Source organism: Ambystoma mexicanum, chromosome 1q, assembly GCF_040938575.1.
Source record: "Ambystoma mexicanum isolate Mex_15411 chromosome 1q, UKY_AmexF1_1, whole genome shotgun sequence".
Lineage (NCBI taxonomy): Eukaryota > Metazoa > Chordata > Amphibia > Caudata > Ambystomatidae > Ambystoma > Ambystoma mexicanum.
The window spans coordinates 1,166,772,224-1,166,787,191 of record NC_090922.1 but is presented as its reverse complement, the minus strand read 5'-3'; positions in this window follow the sequence as shown (position 1 = coordinate 1,166,787,191).

Below are 14,968 nucleotides of genomic sequence, written 5' to 3'. Positions count from 1 at the left end.
ACGCTAAAAGTGTCTGTGGTAAACCATTATATTTGAAGGAATATGTGGAATGAATATGCTATGTGCAATTGGTTTGCAATACGTTTATACCATATGATCATATTAATATATCATTGTTTTATGTTTAATCCATCCAATGTCCATGATGTGGCTAGTTGTGTTGTTATGAAATCAATGTTGTTCCTGTATATAGTTCATTTGTTAAATGTCATAGCTCTTCATTATCACAGTGTATTTTGTTGATATTATAGAGTAATAAGGGGAGATGTGTAGTATTCCTTATGAGCTATTGTGATGCTGGAAATGCATTGGAGGGACAGGGCCTCTGCATCCTTGTCATTTACTGCTTTTATCTTGTGTTCTGTTGTGCTTTTCACGAAGGAGTTCATGTGGGACTCCTGGCAGTGCAGCTCTCTCTTTTGGTTTGATGTACAGACCCATGGGATACCCTTATGGCACCTATGGGTGGGGGTACAACCCTGTGCCCCTACTGTATGTTTTTGGGCACCTATGTGTGGCCCACAGAGCATGGTACGGGCTGGTGGCAGCTCTGTGCTGAATTGCAGGTCCCCTGTCATCCTACCATTTTGGGACGCCCAGGCCCTGTCATTAGAATCAGTAGATTCCTGGTGGAAACAAGACGGCTCCTGTGGCCTCTTGCCTTCAAATTGCCTGTTACCTTGGTTTTCCCTAAGTCCCGGGAAGCCCTGACTCTTTCCCTTCCCCCTGATTGGCTGTTGGGTGGAGGTTCCATGTATGGTAGTGTGGGGAAGTGCAGACCAGACTTGCTGGAGCCTTCCCAATGACCATATGGTGTGGGTACACCTGTGGGTGGGACCTGGGTGAAAGGAGTGTGTGACGAATACACAGTCTATGTTGTGGATGTCTAGTATCTGGTGTTTGACACAATGACTGGGACAGCCCTGCCTGAAACTGGTATGAATGCAGTGTGTAGTGTTGAATGGCAGAGTACTTGTCCGAATCCACATTCTGTGTTGTGAGTGTCTGGATGGAGAAGAATGGCCTGAATGCACCGTGCACCTGATTGGCTGACTGACTGCTGAATGCCCTTCTGAGTGACTGGTTGCCCGAGTGTGACCCAGCAGAGTGAATGGGAGATCAACAGTATATCTGCGGGCCTCTCACTGCTAGAATTCGTTCAGAAGCTGGAGTTGAAACTGACTTTGAAACTGAAGCTTAACCTGAAGCCTTGCTGGAAGAGAAGTATTACTGTTGCTCTTCTTCATCCATCTGAAAGCCGCTGTGTCCAGAGAGGACCCAGTTAGGCGCCCTGTTTCTGAGTTACGAGGGACCACTGTACACTGCTAACCTTCGCCGAAGCGCCCTGGAAGTCAGCCTATGAAAGACTGTCAGCCAGAGACGGGGACCACGACGAGAAACAAAGAGAAGCTCCGGACAGCCGTCCAACGTCGTCGACCAGGGTTTGTAGGTTTGCTATAAACACTGGAGGTCCATCAAAGTTAGTTTCCCAGAAGCAGGGGCGGTTTGACGTGGTGCTGCCGTGACTGGAGCCGCAACGTTCCTTCGCCTAAGACATTTCATTCCTGGACGCACTTGTCCGCATAGCCGACAGCCTTATCCCGCCGGAGAAGGCCAGCCCGTTGACGCACCGAGGAGCATCTGTCGGTGGGTTTCCCGCCACCCAAAGACCGTAGAGACACTGGATGAATCGACGCCCTTGCTGGGCCAAAGTTCTTCACAAACTCTTTGCGGTCCTGAACTATCGACATCGAGGTGCCCCGCACACCTCATCCTTGCAGGACGTCTTCGACTCATTGTCGACTAGCACCGCCAGGACTGAAGCTGCTGCCTCGACGCCACCAAACTTTCCATCGACGATCATCGACGCCAAGTTCACTTTCTTCAAGGCCCGTCGACGATCTGTGGATCCTGCTTTAAAGGGAGTCACTCAAGAAGGATTTATCGACGCCTCCTCGAGGAACTCTGCCATTCCAGGTACATTGGGGTGGTAGAAACACTTAAGTAGGAAATAAGGCTAGTTGAACAATATATGGACTGGGCTTGTGGTATATCTTTATTTTACAGGTTGTCCAGGTGGGGGGGATCTCCACACAGAACTGTGTCTAGTGGTAGGGGCCCAGTATTCTGCCAATTGTTCTAACCAACTGATTTCCTCCTATATCTATTGTTGGTTACCTTTATCAATTGATTTGTGTGACATTTGACCAGACTACAGTTGATGCACCAGTTGATGCACTTTAATGAAATCTGATAACAATTGTGGTACCATTTAGAACTGTATATATTGGCCATTGTAGATTAACTGAGCACAAAGTGAGTTATTTTGATTGTGTATATAACCTTGAACCTTAATTATATAAAGACTGTGTTTAACTAATACAGTGTGCGGACATTCCTTTGTGGGTGCTTGTGGACTACACTGTACTTAAGAACCAGCCCGCATCACCTCCTGAGAAGCTAGGCCTTGATTGCTTGACTACGTTACCAATAATAGAGATTCTTGGCTGGGGTCCTCTGTGCCTCTCCTCTGCCATATAGAGAGCAGGAGTACAGACACATTCCTTCACCCTTCACAGCTATGTAAAGAATGTAGAATATGGAATATGGAATGCAGGAAGAAGGATGCACAAGAGAGACTGTTAGAAGATTAAGAAGACACTGTTTTAGGAGCCGTTGGGCGTTTTCCATAATACTTCAATAAAGAAGAAACGTTTCCTTACCTGCATCTGTGATCATTGTATCGGCAAATAGGAGGTGGGTTGGTTGGTTTGGCCGGTGGGCTGATGACATGTTTTCTGTTTATTGTATTGCAAGGCCACAATAAACGGTATCTCGACTTGTCCATTCCAAATGAGAGCATTACTGTGTTTTACTTTGATAACCCAATACTTGGCAGTAACATCTGCACTATTGTTAATAAAAATGCCTTTTGCAGTATCACCAATCTTTACATACCCTGGGGATGGGTGAAAATGAACAAAGTAACTGAACATACATTAAAGTGAAGGAATCACAGTGACAGGAGAGCCAAGCACAGCAAAATGCCTTGGCATAGATACTAGGCTATGCAAACGGCAGTGTACCCAGAGAGCACACCACCTTACAGAGTGTTCCACCTCCCAGTTTCCTCTTAGCCATTCCGTGAAACATTCCTATTCCCTACAAAAGGTTGAAAGGAAACATTGAGGACTATGTCCAGGCCTCTTATCGATATAGTTATGGAATTGAAAGATAGAAATCACTTTTGCTGCACTGCCTGTGTACAGACAGAAACTATTTGGGAACCTTCTGCATCTTGATCAAGCCAAATCTCAGTGCCTCAATGGATCAGACATGCGTTTGTAGATGGACACCTACTATGAAGAAAAAGAGTGAGCATCATATCAGAATGCTACCATTTTGGTAAGAGGCTGCAGGAGCCAGGTGAGACTGGTCCTTTAAAAATGAGTCCACCATTTGTGAATTTGGATCACAAACATATAAATGCTTAGGAGATAATTTCTTGGTCAGGTGCGTGGATGGCAAGGTTAGGGTTGCACTAAGGGCAAAAGGTGATCCCTTGCTTGGAGAAGTTCTTAGAATAGCAAAGGAAGCAGCTGGGAAAAAGGGAAAAACTAAGAAGGACAAGCAAGGAAACACCATTTTCCTGCAACCAAAGTACAAGCTGTGCTGCCCAAACGCTCCAAGCAGTGTGATAGGGGTACAGGAAGCAGAAGGGGACAAGCCTGACACACAATCGTGCCAACAGAACTGTTTGGCATGTACAAAGAAAGTATTTTACAGGTCAAAATTCCTACCACCTTTCGAAAAGCGATATGTGCTCTGTCACACAGATGATGAGCAGGAGTTACAAAAGAATGGGGCTTCTGGCTAAGTTCAGCAAAAGAGATGTCTCCATAAATGCTGTTGAGGAATTGTGTAAAGAGTTAGAAGATGTTGTACCTTGGAGGGCAGTGATGCAGACATCAGGAAACCCATGGCGAAAATATGTGTCAAAGGCAAATCCATAGGCATGATAATAGCTTCTGGAGTAACGTATACACTGCTATACAAGACCATATAGGATACAGTACAGTACTGAAGTCCAAACATTAAAGGCAGAAAACACGCCACTTTGACAACTGGTTGCTTTCCAGGGCACTTCGATCATTGATCATAGGCACAGATCTGGGCAATGGCGCATTTGAGAAATCTGTTGGAGACCCTAATAGATTGCATGCATTTTGGGATGCATGCATAGCCCACTTTACTTTCTGGCCCCATATGGAATGCATATTACAGATGGAGCAAAGTTGGGATTTATGATTCCACACATGGCCACTCAGGAGCTATTTGATCATTATAGTTTGGCATATACTGCTACCTCTTAGGTTTTAGTCAAGGCTCCCTGGATGTTATGAGTTACATATCCAAGTCATGTAATTGGCAGCTGTGGCCTGATGGCCAGCGTGTGCCCAGATGACCCTCTTCAGGGACAGGTTAAATGGAGACTTAAAGGATGAGTTGGAAAGGATACCCCTTCCCACATCCCTAGCCCCCATGGTCGCAACTGTCCTGCAATTACAATATTGTTTTTACAGCAATGACAACATGAGCACAGGTGACCACGCCCTTCAACACAGAAGCATTTACTGGTGTTATAGAGGCCTCATGGGCTCTCTCCTCTGTAGGAAGTGGAGCTCATGCAAGTTGTGGTAACAAGGGGACACTTATCTGAAGAAGAAAAAAGAAGGAGACACATATTTTAACTTTGCATGTACTGCTGTGCTAATTGTCATTTAGTATGTCTCTTTCCCATTGCTCCCACCGGATGATTAGGAAACCTATTCAATCAGTCCTAAATGGGACCTGAGATCAGGAGAACAAAGCCTTTCCAACTGGAGAGTACATTGATCCAAACTTATTAAATGCTCAGATGCTATTGTTTCATCGAGTGGTCTTTTAGTTAGACAGAATGGGATACCATCATTGCATCAGCCGTGATAATGTATGGTGCTGGTGGCCTGTTTATGGACAATTATTGGGCCCTGAGACAGATCAGTCTCCAGACCATGAAGTTGATCATACAACTGGTAAAAGGAATTAATGGTCTGGATCTGTTACTGAGCAGTCCCTACCCGTTGCCATGTCTATAAGCGGTCATCGTGAAAAACAGTATTTGATTTTATCAAGGCAATGCATTTCACTTTGATATTGGGGGTGCCCGGGCTCATGCTGCACTATCCTCAAATTAATTAGTCTGCAAGAACCTTTTTTGTGGGAAGCTAGTTTTGTTTGGACCAGTGCATTAGCAGGACTTTCGAGTCTATGAGAGAGACTTACAAGCCAAACTTTGGTAAGGTGAGTATCCCTACCTTGGCTAACATCAATTGTATCTCGACACAATATTATGAGTTCATTGAAACCTTCAATGACAGTGGAGAGAGATTCCTACCACCCTATCGTGTCCTGGACTCTTTCATAGGCTTGATACCTGATTGCACTGTGCCACTTGGCGAGATGTACCTGTTGCCGAAACCAGAGAAAAGAGCACCCTGTGAGGACCTCCCCATCAACCTGAAACATGTACTCATAGCTGAATCAAAGTGACCCAGAGAAGTCTCACACTTCTTTGTGCCCAAAGTGGACAACACAGAATTACGCCCCCCGGGCTCGATTTCTGTGGCTTGAATGAGGTAACTATAAATGACAAATGGTGATTCCAGATATCCTGGAATCTATGTGAGTTGCTAACGTGTACACACACTTAGTTATACACGGGGCATTTTATCTGATTAGTACCCAGCAAAAGTCAAGCAGAATGTAACACACATTCTGATTGACTCTCGACGGGTCGTTACCCAGCCGAGAATCCCTCGATTCTCGGCTGGGATTCCAGCTGCTTTGTCCATGGTGGGGGTGTTGCAGCCCCTCAGCCAATGATGAGGGAGGCTTGAAGCGGGGCCATCCCCGCTGCGAGCATTCACACAGCTGGAGGGTGCCATGAACCCCGCCAGGGAATCAGGCACGTTTTTTTTATTTTTATTTATTTGCCCTCCATCCCTCACTTCCTCCCTCCTCCCCCGCCAACCGCACTTACCTTCTTTTCTGTCATCTTTCGAGAGCCATGGAAAGGGAAAGCGGACTCTCTTTTTCCTTCCCGGCGGCCCTTTTCTGTGTAATTCTTTTTTTCTGTCCTGAAACGCTGCAGCATTTCGGGACAGAAAAAAAACTTTTAGTACCCCGGTCTTGGCCTGGGGTACTAATAGCAATATGCCCCTCACGGTGGGGGCATTACCAAGTCTGGTAAATTTGGGCCCTTGGTGAATTACCTGACTCAGCAATGCCCCCGCTGCTCGGGGCATATTGCTTAGTTAGATCAAACGCAGGAGACGTGAGGAAGATGGCTTTTTGAATACCAAACAGCTAATTTGAATATGTTGTAAGGCTTTTTGGATTAACTAAAGCACTGATGGTATTTCAATGCATTAAAGACAGCATTGTGTATCTTCTATTTTTCCATTCTGTAATTATGTACCTTGATGACATACTTATCTATTCTCGACACAAGAAGGATCACATATTCCATGTCAAATTAGTACTGTCTCGATTACTGAAGCACACATTATCAGTGAGGACCAAGAAAGCCTCTTCCATATTTCTTGAGTCTTTTACCTAGGTGCCATTTTGTCCAAATGGGAATCGAAATGGATCATCGAAAGGTTAGCATAGTCCTTGACTGCCCCTCCCCCCACAAACTCAGAGAAACATGTCCAACATTTTCTTGGTTTGGCTAAATTATACTGAAACTTCATTCCTCATAGTCTTTCCTATAACACACGTGCTGAAAAAAGGTAACTATTGTGTATGGTCAACTGAGATGCAATCCGCCTTTTTGGCTTTTAAGCAAGCCTCTATCTCTGCACCTAGCCCAATACACAGAAACCTTTCATCATAGAGGCGGAATGTACTTTCGGAGCAATCCTTAAAACATAATCCAAATATGGTGAAGAATGTCCAATTCCCTACCTTTCCAAAAACCTAACAAAGAGCCTAAGAAATTATTCTGTATTAGAAAAACAACAGTTGTCAATTAAGGCAGCATGTTCTGAATGCTGACATCTTCTTCTGGGAGCTAAACATCGAGCAACCATTCTCACAGATCAGTGAAACGACCAAACTACAGAGAACTTTAAATGTAGGAACAGCCACAACCTTACTGGACCTGTTTCTTTGTGCCTTATAACCTTCTTATTACTTACATACTGGGTTCCCAGAGCATTGCAGCTCATTCACTATCACTGAAATCAGAAACACCTCCCAATGCACTCCCACTACTTGATCAATGATTACAAGCTAAACAGTTCCTCTTTGCTGTTACTAATTTCCTTCAGCAGACACAATCAGATTTTTTTTGCTTGCCACCATATCTAAAACAAATGGAACGAGACAGATCCATGAGAAGTCACAATGACTTGTTGTTTGAAGGCACACAATTGTTCATACTCCCTAAGCCATTTCACCCGTTGTAATATTACCATTGGACACGATAGCCTACCTGCAGGTCATTGGGGGACAGCCACCATCTACTCTGTGTTACAAAGGCATTTCTGGTGGCCCAAAATGAAGAAGGTCATAAAGACATATGTAGCTACTTATGATGCTTGTACCCAGGCCACATCTTCTACATCCTATTCTTTCGGGAAGCTTATTCAACCTACTTTACCTTCAGCCCCCTAGAAACAATCTGTACCGATGTGATGGTCACTTTGGCCTCCTATAATGGAGCCAACATGACCATTGTGAAAATAGATATGCTGCCTAAAATGGCTCATTTTACACGCTTATGCAAGATTCCTACTGCACCTTAAATTAATCACATATTCCTTTGTGACATCATTCTTCTTCATGGCCTGCCAACCACAGTGATATCTGACAGGGGCACACAATATACATCCAGGTTTTGGGCCACACTTTGCCAAGCTTTCGGTATTGAATGAGCTATGTCTTCTGGTTTTCATGCTCTGGCGAACAGGCCCGACTGAACCTCTGAATCAAACCATGGAGCTGTACGCACTCTGTTTCTCTATGGCAAACACCTAGTGACAGGTCTACATATTTGGCTATTGCCCAGTTGCATTATTCACTCCATTCCTCAATTGGCACCAGTACTTTTAATTGTTCCTATGGTTTCCATCCTTGTGCTTTTCCTACTGCTACCATTTCGGCTACTCATTCTCCAGCATTGGATAGTCTTATCTCAATTTCACAAAAGTAACATTAAAAGGCACTGCTTAACCTGCATAGTTCTTGACCAGCCACAAAGAAATACACAGATCGCTGTTATTCAGATGCCCTGTAGAATAAAAGGGGGACCTGGTTTGGCTTGCAATAAGTATCGCTTGCACTATTTGATTCCCTCCAAGCTTTTTCCCCATTTTGTGTGCACTTTAAAGATCTTGCACATGATTAACCCAATCGCCTTCAAACTTGATCTCCATCCTACGTGGAAATGTATCCACATTTCTTTATTAAAGAAATACATTGCCTGCTCTTTTCCTAGCTGGACTATTTCTCCCTCATTACCTGTCCTGGTTGATGGTTCACCAGACTGCGATGCTGGCTACATCTATGATTCCCTCTACTCTCATGGTGTTCTTTCATTTCATTTTCATTTGTTTTGTGGCAGTAGCAACACCTGCAGTATCCACGCCTGAGTAATTAGGAGTTACTACCCTCAGGTTTCTCAGCAGTCAATCAACAATCAACAAATCAGCAGTCAATTTAAGGCCTCTGTACTTAAATACGCACTCACTGTTCTGTAATGTGGTAAACTAGGGACTTTTTCCCCCTCACAGGATTGTCAAACTTAGGTGGCCTCTGTACTTAAATACGCACTCACTGTTCTGTAATGTGGTAAACTAGGGACTTTTTCCCCCCTCACAGGATTGTCAAACTTAGGTGGCCTCTGTACTTAAATACGCACTCACTGTTCTGTAATGTGGTAAACTAGGGACTTTTTCCCCCCTCACAGGATTGTCAAACTTAGGTGGCCTCTGTACTTAAATACGCACTCACTGTTCTGTAATGTGGTAAACTAGGGACCTTTTTTCCCCCCTCGCAGGTTTGTCAAACTTAGGTGGCCTCTGTACTTAATACGCACTCACTGTTCTGCAATGTGTTAAACTTGGCCTTGCCGCTCACTTCCTGCCTGCGTACTCTCGTTTTGTCTGTCTCCCCCCCCCACTCCCTCCTACTCCATGGTGCTCTCTATCTCGCCTATCTTCTCTAACTGCTTCTCTATTGACTATCATGCTCTCCTCACTAAATCTGGTAGGAAAAAGTTTAAAAAAGACATCCTGGTCTCCAACCCAGGCCTCCCTATTGCTGACACCTACACTAGTGCCTGCTCCAAGGAAACTCTTACTGACATCCTCTTTTTCGTGCCTTCGCCTGACCTATGGACTCTTCATATGGTCTCTGTGCTCTCTCCTTTCTCCTCTTCTCCCATTCATGGTGGCACCCGTTGGGATGTCCTCTTGGCCTCCTTCCACTCCTCTAAGGCCATCATTAATGTCTACGCTAATGGGACCATCTTGGTCCAAGGTCCTCAGGCCAACCTTCACCTCTTTGATAGACGCTTCCCACGCCTCATCAACTTCCTTTACTCTCCTGCTGTCCCCCCTCCTCTGTCCTCGGCTACCTTGCCTCTACCCTCCCTCCCTGCCCCCTCTCGTGCTCCTTCTTCACCTCCCTCTTCTACACCTCCGCAGGGCGTACCTCTGATCTGTACCCCTCCCCGGAAGTCCTTCAAGGATGGCAACCTTCTCCACATTGCCACTCTTAACTCTCGCTCTGCCATCAAGCATTCTTCTGATATCTGTCACCTTCTTGAGGAACTGGACCTCGATCTCCTCGGTCTCACTGAGACATGGTTCACAGCCAGCTCTGTCACCAGCTTTGATACACTCCTACCTGACGGTTACAAGATCCTATCTGTGCCCAGACCCAACAGTGTAGGGGGGGGTGTAGCCCTTATCTTCCCTGAGTGGATTCCTGCCACTGTCACTCCTACGCAGACCTACTCCTCTTTCGAATGCCTTGTCTGCCGCCTCTCTCTCTCTCCTAGCCATTCCCTTACCGTGGCCACTATCTATCGACCACCTGGTCAAATCTCCTCCTTCCTCTCTGAGTGGGCTGACCTCTCCTCCTCACTCCTGTCCTCAACCACTCAACTCCTCCTTCTTGGTGACTTCAACATCCACTTGGATGCCTCCTGTCCCCCCACTGGACTCTTTCGTGACCTCTGCGACTCTCTCTCACTCTCTATTCTCCCGTCTAGACCTACGCATTCTGCAGGGCACACTCTTGAGGCTCTGATCTCTTCCGACCTTCCCCTCTCCGTCCCTCTCTCCACTCCTCTCTGGTGGAGTGATCACTATCTGCTATCCTCCCACCTCACCCACCCTACCGCACAGGCAATGCCACCCTCATCACTGCCACCCACCTTCTCGGTCATCCGACCCATGAAGCGTGTGTCAGTTGAGGCTTTCGCTATCACCTTCTCGCCCCCTCCTCCCCCTTCGGCTGACTCCCACCCTGACACAGCCCTCTCCATGCTCCACTCTGCTATATCTGATACTCTTGATATCCTTGCCCCTGTCATGAGAGTCCGCCTGAAGCCCAAAGCCAAATGTAACTCCTGGTATGACTTGGATCTCGTCACCCTTAAATGCAAGTGCAGGGTGGCAGAGAGGAAATGGCATGCCTCATGTTCATCCTCTGACAAACTGGCCTGCCGCTTGCTCCAAAAGCAATACCGTCTCTCCGTTCTCACCAAGAAGAGAGCACTTATCCAAGCCCGCATCTCTGCGGCATCTAACAACTCGGCCGAACTCTTTAAAATCTGCAAGGAGCTTGCCAACCCTGCTGCTGTCTCTACCTCTCCTGTCCCCTCCCAGGCCCTCTACACTGCACTGGCCTCTCACTTTATCTCTAAAACTCAGGACATCCTGCCCTCACTCTCCTCCTATCACCTCCCTCCCTCCCTTCCCGCCTCTTCCTCTGGCCCTTCTGCAGCCACCCCTCCTCCCTCCTTCTCTGCCTTTCCCTTTTTTTCTGCTGACGAGGTTTCCAGACAAGTCCGATCTATGAAAGTCTCGTCTAAACAGGTTCACCCCTGTTCTTCCAAAACTATCAAGGACCACATCGACTCCCTGGCTCCGGCCCTGGCTGACTTTTGCAACCACTCCTTCGCCTCTGGAGTCTTCCCATCCCCCCTTAAGCACTCCCTTGTGCACCCTCTTCTTAAGAAACCCTCTTCTGACCCCTCCTGCCCGGCTAACTATCGCCCAATCTCCATCACTCCCTTCCTGGGCAAGCTCCTGGAGAAACTGGCCATCTCCCAGCTTAACCCCCATGCTGAATCTGTTGGAAGTCTTATGACCATCAATCTGGCTTCAGAGCTGCCAGAAGCACGGAAACTGCTCTCCTGAACATCCGTGAGGACCTGCTCTTGAATCTCGACTCCAACACTCTGTGTGTTCTCATCCTGCTCGATCTCTCCTCTGCCTTTGACACTGTCAACCATGCCATCCTGCTCAACTGTCTCCTTGATAATCTGGGTATCACTGGTCAGGCTCTGGCGTGGCTGACCTCTTTCCTCTCCAATCGACCCTCCCAGGTCCAACTGGGTCCTTCCTCTCTGACATCTTTTTCTCAACCTGTGGTGTCCCCCAGTGATCTAATCTTTCCCCCTGGCTGTTCAACCAGTATCTGGCACTCCTTGCCCACCGCATCGCCGCTCTCTGCCCCAACTTTCAGTGCTGTGCTACCGATACCCAGCTCATTTTCAGGCTACCCTCGGCCTCCTCCTCTCCTTCCCTCATCTCTGACTGTCTGTCTGCTATCCAGGAATGGTGTGCCGCCAATGACCTCTGCCTTAATGCCAGTAAGACTGAGATTCAACTCATCGGCATACCCACCGCCTCCTTCCCTGCAGCTCTCTGGCCGGCCTCTCTTGGCCCTCTTCCTGTTCCTACCTGCAAGGCAAAAAACCTTGGGGTTATCTTCGACTCCACACTCTCCTTCTCTCCGCATATATCCGACGTCTCTAAGAAGTCACACTACCAGCTGCACCTCCTCCGAGGTATTCTTCCCTTCCTCTCCTTCCCCCAGAAGCTCACTGTCTCCCGAGGCCTGGTTCTCTCGAAGCTGGACTACTGTAACAGCCTCTATCTTAATCTGCCTGCCTCCACTATCCGCCCTCTGCAACTCATCCAGAACAGAACTGTGAGACTTGTCCTTGGCCTCAAGCCCAGGGACCGCATCTCTCCAGGTCTGAAATCTCTACACTGGCTCCCAGTGGCTGCGAGGATAAAGTTCAAAACCCTCTGCATTGTCCACAAAGCCTTCTGGGGCCTGGGGCCTAAAAACCTTCAACTCTCTCTTCCTAAATATCTACCTTCCCGATCCCTTCGCTCATCCGTCTCCAACTCCCTCAGGGTCAGCCGCTTCTCGAAGCAACGTGCTGGGGGTAGATCTCTCTCCGCGGCAGGGGCCTCCCTCTGGAACAGCCTTCCTGCCTCCCTGAAACTTGAGGAGAACCATCTCCGGTTCAGAAAGCACCTCAAAACCTTCCTCTTTGCTTCTGCTTTCTCTCTCCCTCTCCCCTGCTAATTCTTTGCTGAAACTGCACTGAATCTGCAACTGGGCCACTCGCCCCGACCCTGGGCCCAGCCATTCTCCACTTGCACTGCCTCCCTGGCAACCCCTGCACTGCGGGACTGTCTCTGTATCCCTCCAGCCCCCCCTTCCCAGCACTTACCTGCACTTACCTTGCACTTGCCACCAGCTGGCCCTCCTTATTTATTTATTTATTATTTATTTTATCCTACTTACCTTGTACTGCACTTCCCCCTCCCCCCCTTGTACTTCCCCCCTCTCCTCTTGCACTTCTTCCCTTCCCCCTACCCCTGCACCTGCGCGATCTGAATGACACCTGGCCTAGCAGGATCGTTGTCTGTCTTCCCCTGTTCCCCCCTCCCTGCCTCGTCGCGCCTTAAAACACTTGTGTACAGGGGCGTTACAAATGCCATATCATATCATATCATCATATCATATCATATCATATCATATCATATCATATCATATCATATCATATCATTAGAGGTCAAAGATGGTACAAAAACAAAATAGGAGGGGCATTGGATCAGAACAATAGTGTTCTTAATCTCTTTCTAAGCACATATAGAGTCAGTATTTCCCTGATATCCAAAGGGAGACTGTTCCAAAATGTGATACCACAAATAGTTCTAGATTGTCTGTACACCCTCGATTTCCTAAATCAAGGAACCTCAAGAGAACAAGGCAATGGCATTCTTAGAGTTATCAAAGATCGATGCCACCTGAATCTCTGTTTCATTTATTCATAAGATTTACCATATACAGATCTGTGAATCAGGATCAGAGGTTTGTGCTTAATCTTGGCTTGGATCGGAGCCAATATAACTTCCTCAAAACAGGGGACATGTGTGCACTCTTGTTGGTGTGTGTTTGTAACAGGCCAGGCAACAGCATTTTGAAGAATCTGTAGCCTGCCTATTAGACTACTTTTATAAGCCTGTGTATAATCTGTTACAAAAGTCCACTTTTCTGCCTATTATAGCTCTAGCTAAAATGTCACAAATTTCTCCAGAGATGGGGGTCCTTCTTCGTCTCAGGAATGGATCATTAGATGATATTGAACAGAGCTTGATAAACTCCTTATACGGGAAGCAAAAGAAAGTAAAGAATCAAATATTACACCTCTCTCGTTGCCTGAACTGTACATCCAGATTCTGCCAGGACTCTAAACCTGATCAGCATTTCTGTTTTTGATTGTTGAGAACTAGCCAATTGCCCATCATCCATCTTGCAATGTCTAGAAATGTTCCCTGAATAAAATAAATACTATCATCATATGAACCTGTGTGTCATTGGCGTAGTTCTGAAAGTTGACACTCCGATGAGTCAAGAGATTGTGAATAGCAATGTGCAGGTGCTCTCCAATACACTGCACTTCTGCAGCTCTGGGTCTGAAGAATATTCCTTAATGTTTACACTAGATATCTTATCAAAGTAGAATGATTTAAAACAGTTCAATGGAGACTCTTCCATAGACCCTCTTATGCGGGTCAACATTATAGTATGATCTAAAGAGTCAAACAGGGCTGAAAGATCCAAGAGCATCAACATGCATTTTATCGTTCATCAGATATCATTAGGGGACTATGTTTAATTTCCATAAGGCCATTTAAGTGCATCAATTTGACCTGAAACTGGACAGCTTGTCTTCCTGTATCATGATCATTTCTAAATGATCTGGAAGTTGTTTTTTTGGTGGCCCTATCCAACACTTTCAATAGAAAGGGGACATTTGATATAGGTCTAGTTACCTAGATTTTCAGTATCCAGAGAGGGCTTTCTAAGATGGGCTGCTACCCACACTTGTTTCAATATGTCAATATGTCAGGGATAGTAGCTGATCAAAAATAGCTGTTAATAATCTAGGTTAGCATGGGTATCATTGCATCTATGCATTATTTAATTATCAGGATACCCTATTTAGTTTGTATGGTTCAGCCTCAATACTATGGCCTTCGTCTCTCCCACTTGAAGACTACTGGAGCCGATAATCAAACCTGCTGGGGAAGTACTCAGGATGAAGCGAACAAAATCCTGTTCCGAATATCAGTAATTTATTAATTAAAAGCTGATTACATCTGAATACGCTAATTATCAGAACACATCAATTTGCCCTTGACTGGGATACCACTCTATTCCTGCTGACAATTAAACATCTATCGTGTGGAGTTAGATGCACATAGTATTTGCTCAGACAACAGGGCTATTTTAGCATTTGTGATGGCTGCCTTATATTTTGCATGAGAGTACTTCCGATGTTAAGTATTTAACTGTTTTGGGTCTCATTACCATATATACTCTA